The 15,205-nt window shown below is 37.1% G+C and overlaps 2 long non-coding RNA genes across 2 annotated transcripts in view; one reads left to right on the forward strand and one right to left on the reverse strand.

Annotated features, from left to right (window-relative positions):
- The window catches only part of LOC309497510, a 156,990-nt gene extending 154,685 nt beyond the window's left edge, over positions 1 to 2,305 (forward strand). Inside the window, exons 2-3 of the long non-coding RNA XR_014205586.1 lie at positions 1,502 to 1,763; positions 2,295 to 2,305. This is a non-coding gene — a long non-coding RNA (uncharacterized lncRNA). The remainder of the gene's footprint in view (positions 1 to 1,501; positions 1,764 to 2,294) is intronic.
- LOC309497514 overlaps positions 1 to 5,252 on the reverse strand; it is a 91,746-nt gene extending 86,494 nt beyond the window's left edge. The window contains exon 1 of the long non-coding RNA XR_014205590.1: positions 4,869 to 5,252. This is a non-coding gene — a long non-coding RNA (uncharacterized lncRNA). The remainder of the gene's footprint in view (positions 1 to 4,868) is intronic.
- Between the last annotated feature and the right edge of the window lie 9,953 nt (positions 5,253 to 15,205).

Raw genomic sequence — 15,205 nt, forward strand, 5'->3', positions numbered from 1 at the left:
GCTCCGCCAGTTTGGCCCTCTGATTCATTTCTTTTCTGCTAATTTCTGATTGCTTGATCACTGTCATATTCTCTGAAACCTTCTTTGCAGCTTCTGCATAACTGATTCCTTGAACAACCTTGATTCGTTGCACTTCGGCCTGCCTCTTACTAACCTCACATCCTCTGTAAGCGGCACTGTGTTCCCCTCCACAATTACAACACTTCAGTTTTGTACCCTCCTGGCATTTTCCATACTCATGTTCTCCACTACATTTTCCACATCTCTGCTTTCCCTTACACACCGCCGCTACATGCCCATATCTTTGGCATTTAAAGCATCTGATTGGAGGGGGAATATATAACCTTACATCGTAGCACATAAAACCAATGTACACTTTTTCTGGAAGTTCTTCCTGATCAAAATTGATCATAACCGAAAGACTATCCTGCATATTGCCATTTCTGTTCACTTTTAGACGTCTGACTTCATTTACTCGAGCGTTTGTTATGTTTCTTTTCACATCATCAACCGATACGTTAACCGGAATCCCTGTAATGACTCCTTTTGTAAATTTCTTGTAAGTCTTGAAACATTCCACTTTCTTTCTATTGACTATGTTCATTTTGATTGCTTTCCCTTGCTGTTTCTCATCCTTACACACAATCATCAGGGCTCCATTTCTTAGTACTTTGGCACTCTTTATTTCACCAATTTCCTTATTTAGCGATTTTGTTAGTTGTATTGGATTCATACCTCCAAACGAGTCCCCGTCATCCACAAGTTTTGCAAAAATTACATGCTCCTCCCTCCGCTTCTCCTCCGTATTTGATCCTCTGTCTGAGTCACTTTCATCAGTTTTATTTTGCCTTTTCTTTTTCCGTTTATTATTCCTAACCGACTCCCAGCTTTCATATATCCCGCCACCTACTTCCATCTCTCCTGGTTCATTTCCTGATCCGTCACTTCCTTCCACACACTCCTGTCCATTCACAGTCCAGCTGTTGCCAACCACCCTGGGAGTCGACATCCTCCGCTCCTCCCTTCCTCCAGTCCAAATTAATTAGCAGTAGGAGTTTTCAGCACACATCTACAATCAACTAGGAAAGAAAACAGCCAAAATGATTACAGCTGTGAATATCCTGTGCTGTTTGCATCAAAGTATCAACCAGAGCCCGTCTACGGAGAGCCTTGGCACTTCCTATTAGCCCCATTGTATCGATCTTGGTTGCAGTTCCATTAGAATTCCACTGGAGGTGATCGCGGGCGAGTGCAGACTGAATGGGAGTCAATGGGGCTAGACGGCTAAATGTGTCTCTTTCACCCGATTGCCGTTGAGAAATCTCAGATTTTATTGTAGGTTTTGCAAGTTCAACATGGGTTATAGGTCGAAAGTTGAATGAACAAGTACTTATTTCTTTTCGATTTCTTACAGGTTGAGTTGTTGTTGCCCATAACACGCTAGCATTCTGCTAATGACGTCAGCATTCTGACGTCATTGACATTTTAAAAGACTTTTTAGACCAAATAAGTGACTCTAAAAAATCTAACACCCAGCAATGTGTAATTTCTTTGCATCTCCTTTCGAATACAACATTCAAATTACTAGACAAAAAATTATATCCTGAGAAAAGTGGATTTTGAGGGTTTTTCGCCATAGACCTCCATTCATTCTGCACTCGCCTGCGAGCGCCCCCGCATGGACAGAGACGTGTTACTGCAGCCAGTCCAGAAACCGGAAGTAAGCAGAGAGTGCCAATTCTCTTCCTATTAGACATTCTCTGGTATCAACTCAACATGGTCAAACACTAAAAGCACTAAAAAATCTACTCAGTGTCACTTTTCATTAAAAGAGACCGACCAGAACTTGTTCTTCCAGCGACTAACCACCACCTGCACGCCAAACAATTCGGGCACTACAAGCCTTCAAAGGAAGTGCTGTATTTAAAGGCCCAGCGTACCTTTTACAAATATGCCCAGCAGCGCCCCCTGTTGACTTGGCTACACATATTGAAGAGCTGTTTTTGTGATGAGCTGTTTAAAATAATTCTCTTCTTGAACTCCAAGGTGGCGTTCAGCTTACATTTTGTTATAATTGCACGCTTTTGTTTTCGGTAACAGTTACTGGTTTGTTGTTTTGCACACACTTACAAAAGCAAGCTTTTTGAATAATTGTGGCTCTAAACTTTGGCCCCATTTACACTGCATGGTTCAAGTGACCCAATTCCGATTTTTTCCTCTCATGTGGCACAGATCGGATATGACCGGCGAACGTGTAAGCAGGAAAAAAAGCACATGGATTCCGATATTCTCAGATCGGTTTCAGGCCTCACTCATATGTGGAAATATATCAGATATGAATCGGATATGTGCATTTGTGTCTGCCATATAAGCAGACAAATCGGATATTCCCCAGTAAATGCGAGTCGTACGTCATTATAAAAGGGGCGTCAGCTCAGGTGGACACCAACTGCGATCAAATTACTTCCCAGCTAACAAAAAAAATGCCCCAAAATGTCCCCTGGACGTCTTCGTGTAGGGTTCTTTAAACGTTTGCAGGACGTTGCGGGACGTTCAGAAAACATTCGGGGACCTTTACGGAACGTTCACTAGAAGTCCTTTTAACATCGTTTTATAGTGTAGGCATTAGTCTGATAACACAAAAAACTACCCAAGGAACAAACACACAACAAGGAATATCAGGAAACGAAATACTTTTATTTTCATTAAAAAAAAAGTGCGTGTGTGTTGTGTGTGTGTTTGCGTGTCCAGTTGCCAGGTTTCCAGCCGAAGCGTTACTCCTCCACAAATAGGCTACAGGGGATCATTATGCCCTAGACCAGGGGTTCTCAAACTTTTTGAGTGTGTGGACCACTATTTGTAATCAAGAATTTTCGCGGACCACCTCATAATACACATAATAAAATATGTCTACACACAGTCCTACCTGAATTAATCTGCACCTCTAAATAGGCTTACTAGCACTAAAACTATAACTGGTCATCACATCACAGGCTTGTTAAAGGAAAGTTTACTGCACACAACGGCTGCCACATATTTAATTTATTTATTTAGGCTACTCAAGCGCCCAGGGCATAATCAGGTTAATTTGAACAACAGGCTTATTTCCATAGCAATGTAGTATGAAATCTATACAGTAATAAGAACACTGGAATATAGTCAACATTTCAAAACCTTTGGCGATTTTAGGGGATTATTATTATTAATCTTCAGAGTTTTACAAGTCCTCAAAAAGTTTGTCCACTTAACAGCACATCTGCAAAACATTTCAGAAACGCGAGATCAAGAAACTAACTGGAAATTAAATAATAACAGGCCTTATTCATTCCATTTATAAACATTTCGTTTCATATAAACTGCCTATGCCTAACTGTGCGTTCACACACCGGACGCGAATAGCGTGTCAAATTCAAAAAGGATTATGTGAAATTCGCGCCTGCCGCGTCTAGTGATACGCTTGACCACTTTGTATCAATTCGCGCGTCAAGAGCTAAATTGACGCGCGTAAAAACAAAAGTTTGAAGCGAAATTTCGTCCGTTGTGAACGCACTATTAAAGGCTATGCGTGTGATGTGATAATGAGAACATATTTGCCTCTGCCCTTTTCTCTTCAGAGAACCTGTTGCTATCCACCGAACCAATGTTGTGGTTCTAACGGCACTGAACTTGAATGTCACGGCCGAACACCACTAGGCTATTTTAGTAATCACACAATAACTTGACAATTTAATTAAAATGTTATATCAATATAGGCCTACATATTCTTTTTACTTTTCTTTTTTTATGGGAATTTCCTGGTAAAATGAAGGTAAAAAAATATTATTTTATATTTTATTTAGCCTTTCCACGGACCACCTGCAGTACCCTCACGGACCACTAGTGGTCCGCGGACCACAGTTTGAGAATGGCTGCCCTAGACTAGTAATGATTTTATTCACGAACACATTGTGCGGTTATACTTTATTTTACAGTGTCATTGTTACAGAGTAATTATATATTTAAGTAATATTAATTAAGTACATGTACTTACTATAGAGTTAGGGTAGGATTAGGATTTGGTTGAGGGTTAGTTGCATGTAATTATGCATAATTAACTGTTAATACTATTGTAAGTACATTTAACGTGTAACAAGGACACTGTAAAATAAAGTGTTACCCGTCGTGCTACTGTCACTCTGTTTGCATACACACACAAGCACAGCATCATAGAGATTTATGAATTCTGGAAGTCTCCTGGTACTGCGTATCTATGGCACGAGTTCATGCTTTCATTTTGTGTGCTCTTTATACACATAAATTACCTTTTACGTGCCGATACGCACCTTTTTTTGTATGCTATGATACAGGGTGGGAATTATACCGCGGCCACGGCCGCTGTTGCCCTACACTTTGGCCTTCATGCCCCGTGAAAAAAAAAATCACCGTACGGCCACAGTGGCCTGTGTGCCCTGGCCCTGTCCAAGTTCCATGTATAAAGCGCCAGTGCGGCATAGTGGGCTTGCTTTGAATTACAGCGAGCCACCCAAGTAGTCTCTGAACTTCAATTAGTTTGTGGATTCGTGCAGGTGCAGTGTCATAATCACATCGATGATCTCGCGCCTCAAAACAGCAGTGCAAGAAGCATGTAACGTCAGCACCAACAGAAGAACGACACTCAGGTAAGCAAACTGAACTGAACATCTACGTTTAAGAAGCACTATTTGGTAGGACTATTTAGAACTATTTGTAATCAACGTCTCGCTGAACTTTTTGAATGCTTTTATTGGCATTTGTGTTGTTTCTGAATACTTTTATTGGCATATATGTTGTTTCTATTGTTGTGAGGGTGTATACCTTCTGGATGAAATGGTTCTCTCTCTCACACTCACATGATATAGAGGACTGAATGAATATTTTGAATGCTTTTGTTGGCATTTGTGTTGTTTCTGAATGCTTTTATTGGCGTTTATGTTGTTTCTATTGTTGTGTGAGGGTGTATACCTTCTGGATGTAATGGCGCTCTCTCTCTCTCTCTCTCTCTCTCTCTCTCTCTCTCGCTCTCATTACATTTTTTTTTTATTATTAAAAAAGTCATAATCCATGTCTTATTCCAAATTAGGATGTTATGGTATCAATCTGAATGGGAAAACCATCGAATTGTACTCAATGGCCTTTGTGCCCTGTCATATGGCCTTGGTGCCCCTAAAAAAAAAGAAAAGGTGGAGGCCAAATGGCCTTGCCCCTAAAATGACATAATTCCCACCCTGCTATGATACACACTTTTTGCGTGCACGTGCGCACTTTTTCTAGCGTAGGCTACATAAGATATGATATGCATTATACACACTCAACTATAAATTAGTTTGCAAAAAAAGTCATCTTCAAAAATGCTTAAAGATCATACAATTTTACCTTATTTTTTATATATATCCTATTAACAATGACAACAGTATATTTGTCAAGTTGCCAGACATGCTTGAATATATGCAAACCTTATATTTGATTAGACACATGGCAATTCACAGAATCATCTTGCTTGATGCTCAAACACCTTTAGAGCAGGTGAAAAAGACGTACTATTAAATATATTAAAAATGTACTTGAATATGTTATTAGTAAAATACAAGTATACTTAAGTACATTTTTAATACATTTAATAGTACGTCTTCGACCAAAGAAGTCCCACTTTATAATGTGGCCATGTTCTTAACCATTTGTGGCCATGTTCTTAACCATTTGATACAATTGTGCCCTGCATACATGTTGGTGCGTTGTAAATACATATTTACTTGCACTTAGTTAATTGTTACACTGTTAAATTTACCCTTATCTGTAACACAACCCTTACCCCAAAACTCTAACCCCTCATCCTAACCCTAACCATGCCACTATTAATACTAGTACTTTAGGCCACCTAATATATCGAAGTGAAAAATCAAAACGCAATAGGCTTTCTTAATTTTGTGCTTGGCTCAAATTGGGTCATTTGTGTAAATTTAGATATTATTTTGTCTTGTGGTCTATATGTAAACATTGAATGTTGTGTGAAATAGCATTTTCAGGGCATTACTAAATAAAAAGCAGCAAACAGTTTTTATGATCCCTCTTATTTTGCTAAAATTATTAACATTTAGCAGATTCTGCAATGTGTATGTAAATGTATGACCACAACAATAGTATTATCCTGAAATAAAAGTACTTATATTTTGAGTTTTTGGTCAAAATCCTCTTACCTGAACATTTTTCTTTGCTTTCTCACGATGTGGAGCATGCTTAAGGGTCACGGCTATCATATGTTCCACACTCTGGGTCTTGTGTTGTGGGTAGACCTAACTGCAGGCACCTTCAAATAACACATAGTTCACAGTAATTCTAACTAGATCACAGACAAATGTAGAAAGTACTATTCCCGATAGTATTAAACATCCATCATGTTCTCATAACAGACCATTACTACTAATATTTATATGTTGAGTTTGAATGAACATTTCAATCAAAGAGAATGAATCTATCACATTCCACTTGCACTTTTTGCAACCTTGGAGACAGGATCTCATGAGTAATGTTTTGAACTTCCGTATGATCACATCATTGATCAGCAGATGCTGAAATCCCCGTTTTCCTTTTCTCCTTTTGTAGCTGTATTCAGCCCAAAGTGAATTCTCTCAGAATTTGTTTAGCATTCTTCTAATGCCATCCCCCAAACTGCCTACACTCTGAAGACAAAGATATCGAATCTACAAACAAACAACAACCATTAGTTATCAAAGAACAGTGCCAAGAAATTGCATAGCATAACATAAAACAGCATTTGTTTCAGCACATACAATCTTCTTGCGAAAATCAACAGCTTTCAGCTTTTCGCACAGCTCTTCCAATTCCTCCACTGACTTGCATGGCTCCTCTGGCACCTCGAATAGGTCCAAGGCAGAGGTGCTTGGCTGGCTTACAGACTGCATTACAATTGCTGTTTTAATGTCGGCATGGATTTGGTCAAGTTTCAGGAGTATTCTCCTCTCCAAACCATCAAATAGCTGAGAGATTTCTGTGAAAACATTGTGAAAACATTGTCTCACACTCTCTCTCTCTCTCTGATTTTTTTCTCAATTTTAGCAATTATAGCCATTCAGCATTACAGTATAATTAAAATCTATCAATTTTTAACATTTATTTAATAAACAAATGGCAAAAAGACAGATTGAACAGAGCTGATTGAAAGGGGTCCATAATTAAATTAATTGTGACTGTTAGAATCACAATGCTTGCACATATCTATCCAGTAGAGATGCGCAGTTGGCGGTTACAGCCGCGGACTCCGCGGATAAACCGCGGATCGGGCGGATGACGTGACGAAAAAGAATATTTTATTTAAATTCGGGCGGGTGGCGGGCGGTTAAACCAAGTCATCAGCAGCGCCTTGCATCGCCCAATCAGCGGATGGCGGGTGGGTGCGGTTTTGAAAATTGGTCAAAAACGTTGGTGCGAATGGATGGCGGACGGATGATGAGTTTTGTGATGCGGTTGCGGATGAAATAATAGCCCATCCGCGCATCTCTACTATCCAGGTCATCTGTATTGAATCTGCTGGCTTGTAGAACTGGACTGTGATTGGAGTGTTGAAGCAGATGGAACTGTAACCACATCAATCAAAACGTTCAAAAAGTCAATCAAAAAGTTTCAATGTTACAATGAGGAAGTTTTCTGTTATCCTGCTCATCTAGGCTGCATTTATTTGATCAATATGAAAGTTTAAAACGGTTATAATGTGAATTATTACTACATTTTTTGTACTTGCTTTCTATTTTATTTTATTTTCAAAATGTAATTCATTTATGTGATGGCAAAGCTGAATTAGTACAGTCTTCATGATCCTTCAGAAATCATTCTAATATGCTGATTTGCTGCTCAAGAAGCATTTATTATTATGAATGTTGTAAAAAGTTGTGTTGCTGTTTTATTTAATTTAGTTTAAAAAAAGTCCCAACCTTAAACTTCTTTCTATAACTACTCAGTTACTGAAAAATTTAAACTCAAAATGTACTCACAAGAAGGAGCATTGGGCAAAATCAAACAAGATTGTTTCTGTTTTTTTGCTTTTTGGCTGCAGCTTCTCATCTAAAGGTAAGAAAAGAACTGAGTAAAAAATACATCACATTGTGATTAAACCGATAAAAACTAAATAACAGTGGTCTTACCTTCATCAGTCTCTTCAGCTGAAAAAAAAAAAACAGAACAAAACAGTAACAGCAATCATGTAAGCAATATTGACTTCTCTTTATATGTTTTTTTTAAAGTGATATTAATTTTCTATTTACACTCAAATGTAGTTCCTGCTAAACTTGATCTGTTTTTTGGTTTTGTTTTCTTTTTCTTTGCTTGTAAGCTGGTAATGTCATCTTCCAGGCCAAATGGAATAATAAAAATAAAGAATTATGTTATATAGTTAAAGGTATAGCGGAGGATCTTTCCAAATTTTAGATAAGACCCGCCCTCTCCACTTTTTGAAAAGTTTGATTGATTCACCAGAATGATTGACAATTAGGAGGACCAATAGTATAGGTTACCCACCAGGAAGTAAAACATCCTCCGCTATACCTTTAAATAGAAGTAAATACAAATGTAGAATCATTGATGAATTTGATGAATCATTCATTCTCCTTTTAAAAATTAACCTCACTGATATTTAAAACCCTTTTTTTGGTATGGACACACCACAATGAATTCACCTTGAGACGACCCACCATTCTCATGAACTGCAAAACTAAATTGTATTAAACATTAATGGAGAACACAAATTTTGGCTTTTCATAATCATTCTCATTTCAGTTATAGGTCATATGCTGGCATATAGGTCTTTTAGGCTGGCTGGGCAAGACTTCTTCCTCTGCAAAAACCAAATGTTAAATATCACCTTTCATAATAAAGTAGGGAAGATCTTTAACCTATTTATTATAACATATCTAAATACCTCTAAATCGTCTTGGGGGAATTACTTTTCTCCCCCTATTCTCATCAGAGTCCTCAACATGTGATGTTTCTTGTGCTTTTCTTGCCCGAAATCTTGCCAGATCATAATTATCTGCTCACAAAGCATAACTTATTATAGAAATATTTGCCCGGTTTTGTTTTTTTGTCTTGATTAAAAAGTATGTAAGGTATTATTTTGCATACTTTACCTGTGTCAGAAAATATTCTGACTTGATGTTTAGACCATAGCTTCTTATCTGGTATGGCACATATTTTTACCATAATACCAGCGTTCAAGTGAGGCCAGTAGCAATACAATACCTTTCAGACATAGATGTATTTGTTTTCATTTGCACATTAACAATAAACCTGTTTAATATTTAACATTTATGTTCATATATATGGACGTAGTCTTACCTCATTATTCAACTCCAACCAGCTGGATGGAATCACCTCAACTTAATTGTGCTCAATGAAATGAAGCACAACATAGTGCAAATAATCCTGTATTAAACAGAAAAGTTGAAATATAAATTGTTGAAATGTTTATAATTAGCTTGAGTCTTGTGACATATTTGCTGATTTGGTTGTAATGTTCTGTGTCTTTAAATTAAACTAATAAATAACTATGTACATCTTGCAACAGCCTTCAAAGTATGAAGGATAGACACGACAATTCTGATTCCACCATGTTCTTCCACTATGAATGCCCTCCTCTCAAGTGCCTTTCAGTTAAGGCAACGCATCTGTGAGTGCCTAATGCTGGCGACATACGCTCCATAAAGACGGGAGTCACATGGCGTCATCAGGTATGGCTGTAAATTGGTGAACACTCTGCATAACATTGTGTTGTTCACCCCTTCTGACACCACCTCACAACATTCTTCAGGGCTTAAAACAAACACCCCAGCTAGCAGGGAACGTTCTCGGAACTTTGGCTAACATTCCCTACAAGTTTGGTTAATGTTCTGAAGAAAACATTTGAATGTAATGTTTAACGAATGTTTTAAGGATGTTTTCTCATTTAAAAAATTTTTTCCTATAACATTAAATGTAAACTAAGATATAACATTTTAACTGCAACATTCAAAAGATGTTTTGGGAATGTTTCTGAGGTAACAAGTTGTACAATGATCTCAATATAACATTGTTCCAATGTTTCATGAAAACAAAAGAAGAACATTCTATCTGTCCCATTAGGAAAATGTTTTGAGGATATCATTGAGAGATGAGATGTTGAATGTTCTTTATAAAACATTCTTGTAATGTGACGAGTTAACACAATTAGAACATTTTACTTGCAACATTTTGAGCATATTTTGGGAATGTTGTTAAAGTTAAAGTTTGTATAATGATCTCAATAAAACATTGTCCCAATGTTTCATAATAACACAATTAGAACATTTTACTTGCAACATTTTGAGCATATTTTGGGAATGTTGTTAAAGTTAAAGTTTGTACAATGATCTCAAAATAACATTGTCCCAATGTTTCATACACTGATAAAAATTCTCTGCTTGATTTACTTAAAAAATATGAATTCTTTTGCATAATTTTATTACGTAGACACAACAAGACTAGTCTTTGTACAAACTACTTAATTTTTCTGTTTGTTGAAATAAAATTTGCACATAAAGTTAACTTAATTTTAGCATTGCTCTAGTCATTTGTGTGTGTGTGTGTGTGTGTGTGTGTGTGTGTGTGTGTGTGTGTGTGTGTGTGTGTGTGTGTGTGTGTGTGTGTGTGTGTGATCTACATAACTTTAAGAGTTCTGAATGTGTATTTTTGATTGAATCCAACTTAATTGTTTACATTTCCATATTACAAATTTCAAGTGGGATCTACTGTTTTCAAAATTTGTTAGTGTATTTTAAAGTTACAAGTACTCAAATTTTCTAATTAGCAACTGAGTATTTCTACTGAAAGTATAAATGCAAATAGTATTTTTTTTTTACTACTATAGTAAAAGTTCAACACTGGTACTTGTAAACAGAATGCCAGTAGAATGTACTCATCAAATATGGAAATCTAGTTATTACATTACATAAAGCTGACATTTCTGCCATTTGATAGTAAAAACTGACAGTCAGTATAAAAAAAGTATAATAAAATATATACACCTCACAGGTTGAGACATTGTGTACAATAGAAAATTGTGCTTCATGGTGGTGCTAGAGGAAAGCTCATTAAGTGAAAGTTGACAGGCTTTATTGTCTTCAGAAAAAGAAAAAAAAGACATTTACAAAATATTTTCTATAAAATTGTTTTTTTCAGTCATGTACAGTAACATACTCTTAAGACTTTAAAACAACACACTCACACATGTATGATCCCCGTGTGAAAATGGAGATCTTCTAAGAAACCTACATTTCAGTTTCTTTGGGTTTCTATTGAAATAAACTCACATTGTGCAATATATTTTCCATGAGTAACGTTTCTGATTCTGACTTCTTAATGGTCATCTTTCCTTCAACTGCACCTTAAACATTAACAGACTCACAAACATGGTCACTATATAAAATAGTATTGGTGTAACTCTAGAAAGTGCATTGAAAAAACCTGAGAAATAACTGTAAAACTTTACCAGAGGGACCTAACTCAAACCCTCTACCTTCAACAATGTCTGTATGGTTTTTAGGCCAGTAAGCTGATCTTGAGATCGTGGATTTTGGAGGACATGTTTTTGTTAACATCCTCCAGCTCCAGGAAGATCTTCTGAAATACCTCAAAGGTGTATTTCAGTTTCTTTCGATAGCTTAGTTCCAAGGCATAAATAAGGCCCATAAGGTAGGAGCAAGCACTGGGGATACCAAAAAGGACCTCTGCTCCCTCGATGGCTATTCCAGCTTTGTTCTCGAGACCACCATCCCTGGCTTTGCTGACCACAAAGATGTTGAGCACAAATGAAGTGATGGCCTCTTGGATGGCTGCAGCATCGTCGTCATCACAAACCTGTGAAATATACCAGAGAGAATTTAACCTACTTTTTGTTTGCTAATGTGAAGAATGCATTTAGCTCTTTGCTCTCCCTCTGAACAGAAATCTGGGTGGGATTACGTGGTTGCTGTGGTAGTTTTGATCTATATACTTATGTGCAATTTGTGCCCGAAAGTCACTCGAAGAATGTGCTGTGTGTTGTCGGGATTTGGGTGGGATTACGTGGTTGCTGTGGTAGTTTTGAGCGATGTTGTGATTTAAGCCAATTTTTTTCCACATGGATTTGCCTACATTTATAAACAATAACAATCTTGTGTGAATTGAAAAATATTTATGTGGAGAGAGTAATGAGTGTGTGTATATATATATATATATATATATATATATATATATATATATATATAGTGTGTGTATATTATATACAGTATATGTATATAAGTGCAGTGTAAAACTTTCTATATAAATCAAGAAATACATTTGAAAATCTTTCAGTATACATACATATGCAGAAACAAAATTTATTTACCCGGTAGTCCTTGATTAATTCCTCTGTCTTTTCACCAAGGTAGGGAATGAGGCCTCTGATCACAGTTTTTCTTCTGGACTCAATGCTGTTGTCCTACAAATATATGAAATATGGGATTATATTAAAGGGTTAGTTCACCCAAAAATGAAAATTCTGTCAGTAATTACTCACCCTCATGTTGTTCCAACCCCGTAAGACCTTCGTTCATCTTCGGAAACACAAATTAAGATATTTTTGATGAAATCTGAGAGCTCATCATGATCACTTTCAAGGCCCAGAAAGGAAGTAAAGACATTGTTAAAATAGTCCAAGTGACTACAGTGGCTCAACCTTAACTTTATAAAGCGACGATAATACTTTTTGTGCGCAAAAAAACAAACAAAAATAACGACCTTATTCTGCTATTTATTTTCTTCTGTGTGGGCCTCTGACGTGAGTTCATGAGAGCGTCACGACGCATGCGCGAGAACTGAGAAGAAGATGACGACCTCATAGCCAGGAGTGCTTCACTGTCTGTTTACAAGCATAAAACATAAAACTGTCTTTGTAAATATGTCTGCAGATTTCGAACACTTTAGAACCATTTTAAACACTACATCGAGACCTAAAGCATAATCAATGTCGAATTCAAATAGCTTACATACACAGTATGTCCCCTGCTTGTAAACAGACAGTGAAGCGCTTTCGGCTATGTCAGGACGTCATCTGCGTTCTCACGCATGCGTCGTGGGGCTTTCGTGAACGTCAGAGTCCCACACGGAAGAAAATAAATATTATTTTTGTGTTATTTTTGTGTTTTTTTCGCACAAAAAGTATTCTCGTCGCTTCATAAAGTTAAGGTTGAGCCACTGTAGTCACTTGGACTATTTTAACGATGTCTTTACTAACTTTCTGGGCCTTGACAGATGCAATTACCAATCAGCCTATGGAGCAGTGAGACAGCTTAATTTGTGTTCCGAAGATGAACGAAAGTCTTACAGGTTTGGAACGACATGAGGGTGAGTATTTACTGACAGAATTTTCATTTCCAGGTGAACTGACCCTTTAAGTTAAAATTCTGTCAATTACTCATCCTCATATTGTTCTAAACCCGTAAGATTACACAAATTAAGATATTTCTGATGAAATCTGAGAGCTGTCTCACTCCTTCATAGACAGCAACGTCATAACCACTTTCAAGGCCCAGAAAGGAAGTATCGTTAAAATAGTTCATGTGACTACAGTGGCTCAACCTTAATGTGATGAAGCGACGAGTGTTTTGTTTTGTGTGCAAAAAAACACAAAAACTGTGTTTTTTACTGTGTCAGTCTCCTACACTGTTTATGTAGTAAGCACAGAATTGCGCTTCAACACCGGCTTACTACTGGCCGATGCTGTTCACGTAAGCACAATGATGCATGCATGTGATGCTGACGCAGGAGCTGGCCAACCAGAGGCCAATACTGAGCCGGTGTTTTGAAGTAGAACACGGAAAGGCAATGCTGTGTTTACTACGTGAACAGCATAGGAGACTGACATGGAAGAGATTAAATAGTTGAATAATGTCATTATTTTTGTGTGCACAAAAAGTATTCTCGCCGCTTCATGGCATTAAGGTTGAGCCACTGGAGTCACATGGACTATTTTAACAATGTTTTGACCGCCTTTCTGGACCTTAACAGCTCACAAAACGCTCACTGCCAATAAAAAACAACTGAAAAAGGCACCTCTCACTGCAAAAAAACGTGTTCTGTGTGATCTAGTGTTGTCACGATACCAAAATTATTGTTTCAATACCGATACCAAGTCAAGTATTCCGATTTCGATACTTTTTTGATACTTTTCCTGAAAAGGGAGAAACACTCTCAAATATCATTGCTGTGCTTTATTTTAAAACCGGGACAACATTCTAATCATATAACACACTAATAAATGAACATATGAACAGCAGATATATTAAACATTTGAACAAAATATGAAATATCAAAATATAAAAAATTAATTAGAGCAATGACATTCAAGGTAAATTTTTTTATAAATTTAGCAGCATTATCTCATTTATCATAAGAAACATAAGAGCTTTATCTTGATTCTGAACTTTGAATAAAAATATGAACAGCGATTATATAAAAAAAAAAATTATATTGGTAACATATGATAAGCCTCATTGGTGATATATTTGACATGTGGGGAGAGAGTTGTGGAAGGCCTATACTTCATGTTAAACATAAATATATAGCAGCAAAGACAACGTCGGCAGTGTTGACGGCAAAATAGGCTACAGAATAATTCGTTCTGTATTGAGAGGTGCAATATTTGAAAATCGATAATATTTTTTTAAATTACATTTATATTATATTTATGTCAAAACTTTCAAACATCAAAATGTCATTTATTAATATGTATTCGTGTCAAAATGACATAGAAACATCTTTTCCTATTCTATTTTGCCTGGACACGCTTCCAACACGCTTGCGTGTCGCGTGAAAAATAGGCGTCGGTTCTATTTCTACCATGCACGCGTTTTCCGCGCGTCTCGAGCTGAGCCCAGACGCGTGTGTCACGCAGGCAGTTAACATGGGAGCCGAAATAAAAACGGACACGACACGCAGCCAGTGTGTCGCCGGCCTTACAAATCTGGAACGTGGTCATTCTTAGAAGTATCGATACTAATAAATTAAGGAATCGTGACGTTTTTAATTTCCGATTTACTTTTGAAGTATCGGTGCACCGTGCAACAGAGCAAGGTAGGCAACGTACTTCCATATGTCACTCCTCACGTCATCTTTTTCTAGGAGTCGTGGACCACTTGTGCTC

This window comes from Leuciscus leuciscus (genome assembly GCF_965113295.1).
Source record: "Leuciscus leuciscus genome assembly, chromosome: 4".
NCBI classification, from domain to species: domain Eukaryota; kingdom Metazoa; phylum Chordata; class Actinopteri; order Cypriniformes; family Leuciscidae; genus Leuciscus; species Leuciscus leuciscus.